The 5387-nt window shown below is 39.2% G+C and overlaps 1 non-coding gene across 1 annotated transcript; it reads left to right on the plus strand.

The window, feature by feature from the left end:
* The first annotated feature begins 4484 nt into the window (after positions 1–4484).
* LOC128296007 (small nucleolar RNA R71) lies at positions 4485–4591 on the plus strand. The gene has a single exon (XR_008286555.1). It is a non-coding gene; the product is annotated as a small nucleolar RNA R71 (small nucleolar RNA).
* The last annotated feature ends 796 nt before the right edge of the window (positions 4592–5387 follow it).

Here is a 5387-nt window from a genome sequence, read left to right on the forward strand (position 1 = left end):
TGTAAAAGAAACAGAGCAAGCAAAGGAATTCTATATTTTGAGATATTTACAATTGTATGTGACTTGCTCAGATGAATACGTGATCCCTGTTCCAACTTTGAAAAATCATTAAAAATTTTACAAAGCAAATTAAGAAATATAGTTTACATGCCTAAATTCCTTATTGAGACTAGTTTTAAATGAAACAGACTTCAGGGTTGTTTGAATTGTGTACTGAGAGAAATTCAATTCGTAGTGAACAGAGGTCGATTAGTCGAGTGTGTAACAGGGAAACTTTAACTAATAAACTGTACTAATCGGCTGAACCAAAATTATAGAAAAAATTAACAAAAAGCTTTATGAGTCTAGATTCAGGAAATTTTACGGATTTGAATTTGAGTTTTGTAACTCGAGTTATGATTTATTTAGTGAATATGACGCACAGAGACAAACTTAATCAAAGTGGAATGAATAGTGAAGTTAAAGTAGATATACTTGAATTGTTGTGTAAACATGTTAGATTCTTTAATTAGTATTTACATACTTACTTACTAAGCTATAAGCTTACTTTGTTTCTCTCTTTTGTCTTATAGTGTCCTCCGCTTGCTCGGGAGTTAAGGATCGTGAAGATCTACCCGCACTATCATACTTTAGGGTATTTGAACTAAACGTTTTGAATTATGGCATGTATAGTAGGCTTAATTATTTTGTTACGTGTCATATTTGTCTAGGTTTAAAATATTAGTTATAGTACTCGACCAGCTACTTTGTACAAGCCATTAAAGTTGGCTAATATTGTTCAAGACATATGTTATACGATGCACTATCAAATTGGATGACATATTTATATCTCGGTTATGTTTAATGGTATGTGTTATGTTCTGGTAATACCTTGTATCCTATTCCGGCGACGGTAACGGGTAAGGGGTGTTACACTCCTCCTCCAAAAACTCATTGGTGTGAAGTCCCAGAGCGACTCCAAACTCTGGGACACTCATCGCGCGAACTAGACCGCCTAATCGGAAGTGAATGGTGCCGGGGTCGTCATTATTCATCATCACCACCTATAAATGAAAAGTAGAGCATAATTCTAAAGTTAGCTCTAAATAAGTCGGTTCGGTAATAGCGAAGAATCGTTCCCATGGGTCTGTGCATAGGAGGGCGCGGAGGGCATCAGCTAGCTGGACTTGCTCTACTGCAACCCAGTCGATACAGCGACCTATAGTGAGGGGTCACGCGTGTAGTATCTGAAATAGCTCCTCCTGCGAAGCTTGCGAAAACTCAAAGAATTGGTGCCAAACTTTAGCTGTAGCACGTACCGAGGAAGAACTCGGTCCTTGATATCTCTTTGAGGATGGGACTGCAGCTTTCTTGCCTCTCGATGATGACATAATGTACCTAAAAATGTATGAGCATTGATATAGTACGTCCAAGATGTGTTAACATTTAATGATATCAAGCGAGAAGTGAAAATTTTATATGATTATTTAGAAGCATTTACTGGAATCAAAGATGCATCATCAGTTAAGCAAGAATCCTAAAACTAGCATATGCTATTTAGTAGCTTTAACAGTTCAAATGTAGAAAATACTAAAGCAAATTACTAAATTATTCAGAACAAATTGGTAGCAGTAACAATATCTGTGTAAGGCATATAGAATACTAATGCAGTAATGCAAATTGGAAAAACAAGGTTGAGAAAGTGAACCAAAAGCTGCTGTAGGGTGGCGCATGGACGTATTGGAGGCGAGCACGGGCATATGGCATGGGGATACATCCGTGTAGAGGAAAAATGGAAGGAAAAGAGAGGGGAAAGTAAGGATTAATGCAGGGGGAGTGGAGTTTAGGGTGGTTTGGGGGTTGAGGAAGTGAGAATCTAGGGAATGGTAGCCGGAATAGGGATTAGGGAGTGGAGAAAGGGAGATTTCAGCTAGGATTTTAAAAGGAAGAAGAAAATGAACAGTGATTTGCTTATATAAAGGAGGTGCACACGGCCTAGAGCCACGCCCATGTACTCTGAAGGCGAGCCCCTGTTTTTAAAATTTAGCAATTTAGGTCGTGCCCGGCTACTATCCCACGCTTTTGTGTCTTGGGCGTGTGTGGCATATGACTATGTCGCAAGGTCGTGCCTAGCTTTGTTCACTTCTCCCACGCCCGTGTGTTAGGGTACCACGCCCGTGTATTGTTGTCCACGGTACACCCGTGTTTTTCCATTCCCACACTCGTGTTCACCTATCAAGTTCACCCACGGCCAAGTCACATGGCCATGAGGATTTATCGGATTCTGTGTTTTGGGGAAAGCATGTCCTACTTCCACACGGTCGTATCGCAGACAGCGTTTTTTTCCCTATTTGGCCACGGCTTTAGGCACGCCCGTGTGCCTGGCCGTGTGTGCTGAAAAAATTTGAAATTCAAAGATAAAGTTAATGTTTCAAAGTGTTAGAAATTAAAAATAAAAAATCAAAATATGTTAGTGCTCGAGTTGCCTCCTGAGAAGCACTTATTTATAGTCTAAGCTTGACTTACCTCTCTAGTGAATGGTCAGGGTGGTTCGAGGAGTTTATACTCCTCATTCTTGCTATCAATCTCATCAAAATAGGGTTTTAATCGGGTGTTATTTACCCTAAAAGTGTAGAATTTGGGGTGACTCACCTCCACCATACCGAGTGGAAAAATACTGAGTACTGTAAGAGAGATTTCCTCATTCGGTGTGGTAGTGACAATGTAGGGATCTGCGGCATCTAGTAAGACTTTATCACCAACCTTAAGTTGATTAGGAGAGGTATCGGCCTTGTTTTGGCGTAGTTTCAATTTATCATGTGTTCTCGATTTGTGTGCTCACCATTCGTCTAACTCCTATATCCGTAGCCTTTGTTCTTCATGAATGTGTCCTCTATCATTTCTGGAACATGGCTTGTGAACTTCTTTGAAGCTTAATTTCTGCAAAGTCATATTGTCAGTTTTAGTAGATTGGTGTGGACTATTACCTTCAATGTTCGCTGTGATGCCAGAATTACAAGCTTGAAGGGTGATCGTTTCGTCTCCCACACGAAGTGTAAGCACACCTGCGCCAACATCAATAATTGTTTTAGCACTTGCTAGAAAGGGCCTTCCTAAAATCAAAGGGGTGTTATTATCCTCCTTTATGTCTAGAACAACGAAATCAACGGGGATTATGAACTTATCTACTTTTACAAGTACATCTTCAATAATACCCCTAGAGAATCTTATAGTTTTATCTGTCAATTGAATGCTCATCCTAGTTTGTTTAGGTTTCCCAAGACTTAGTTGTTTAAACATTTTGTAAGTTATAACTTTAATAATAGCCCCTAAATCAGCTAATGCATGACTTATATCTAAACTACCAATTATGCAAGGAATTGTAGAACTCCCTGGATCTTTCAATTTGTGGGATAGCTTATTCTGTAGAATAGCTGAGCAGACTACATTTAGCTCCACTTGCGATGCTTCGTCCAACTTCCGCTTATTTACTAAAAGCTCTTTTAAAAATTTCATTGCATTTGGCATCTGTGACAAAGCTTTAATAAATGGTAAGTTAATATGTATTTTTTTCAAAAGTTTAAGGAATTTACCGAATTGTTCGTCTGAGCGGTCTTTTGTCGTCGCGTTAGGGTATGGGACACGAGGTTTGTATTCATCATTCACCATTTTGTTGTGACTTACCTCACTTTTACCTTTGCTCACCACAGTTCCTTGCATCAATTCTGGCTCAGGCGCAATGAATCCTTCCTTATCTTGAGTGCTAATTGCATTGAGGTGTTCCCTTAGGTTAGGTTCAGTATTACTTGGTAAGCTACCTTATGGTCTTTCAAAGATTAGTTTGGATAGCTAGCCTACTCGGAGTTTCGAATCCTTGGATTGATGTTTGTTGATTTTTAAGTGCTGTCTCAGTATTTTGGAAATCGGTTTCTAACATTGATATGAATTTTGAGAGAATCTCTTCAAGGTTCGGTTTCTTCTCTTGTTGATAAGGTGGCCGTTGAAAACCTTGAGGATTTTGTGGCTTTTGATTTCCTTAACCACCTCAAGAGAAATTTGGGTGGTTCCTCCAACCTGTATTATAAGTATTACTGTATGGGTTATTTTGAGATCTAAAGTTATTGTTACGCAAATAGTTGACTTGTTCCTCTTCGGTTGTAGGATTGAAAGATTGATATTCTATATGCACACCTCCTCCGCTTGAGTCACACCTCATTACTGGATGTACCTGTGTAGAACCAAGTAAACCATCAATCTTTTTATTGAGAAGTTCTACCTGATTTGATAGCATAGTAACTGAGTCGACGTTATAAACGTCGGCTGTTTTTGTTGGCTTAGTCCTCATGACTTGCCACTGATTGTTATTCAGTGACATTTCTTTAATGAATTCATAAGCCTCTTCAGGTATTTTGTTGTTGATGGTTCCGCCAGCAGCTACGTCAACCATTTGCCGGGTCGTGGGATTCAGACCATTGTGGAATGTTTGTACTTGCAGCCAAAGCGGTAACCCATGGTGAGGGCACCTTCACAGTAAGTCCTTGTATCTCTCCCATGCATCGTAAAGTGTTTCTAAATCCATCTGCACAAAAGAAGAGATATCATTACGTAATTTAGCCATTTTAGCCGGCGGAAAATATTTTAGTAAAAATTTCTCGGTCATTTGTCCTCAAGTAGTAAGTGACCCTCGTGGTAACGAGTTCAACCACTGTTTAGCTTTGTTCCCCAATGAAAAAGGAAATAACTGAAGACGAATGGCATCATCAGAAACGCCATTGATTTTAAATGTATCACAAAATTCCAGAAAATTTGCTAAGTGAGTGTTGGGATCTTTATCCTGCAAACCATCAAACTAAACAAACTGCTGTATCATCTGAATAGGGTTAGATTTTAATTCAAAATTATTTGTAGCTACAGTAGGTCTAACTATGCCAGATTTAGTTCCTGTTGGAGAAGGTTTAGCATAATTGTATTTATCATACAATTTAGATAATAATAACAAGATCCATCATAGGTTTCAACCCCCTTAGGTATCTAAGGGGTTTAGTTCATAATAAAATAAGAGTACATCTCAAAAGTATGAAAATAGAAAAACATAAAGAAAACTCTAAAACCCCTGAAGGAATTCTGAGAGAGATCTTCAGTCTTGGAGTAGCTCCGACTTTTGGGATGGATCGTCTGGCTTCCTTCAAGTAATTCCCAGCGTGTGGTTCTGTACTCCAGAAAAGTTCTGCAGGAGAGGCCCCCGTTCTAAGTCATTCGTAGGGTGTTTATATAGGCTTTGGATTGGCTTTCTTCCTCCCTAAGTATCCTTTTCCGTATAAAATACAACTCTTTGAAAAAGGGACACGCTCATGTCCCACGGCCGTGTGACGTGATTGCCAGGCCGTGTTCGATCCATTAAATTGCAC

This window comes from Gossypium arboreum, chromosome 7 (assembly GCF_025698485.1).
Source record: "Gossypium arboreum isolate Shixiya-1 chromosome 7, ASM2569848v2, whole genome shotgun sequence".
Taxonomy (NCBI): domain Eukaryota; kingdom Viridiplantae; phylum Streptophyta; class Magnoliopsida; order Malvales; family Malvaceae; genus Gossypium; species Gossypium arboreum.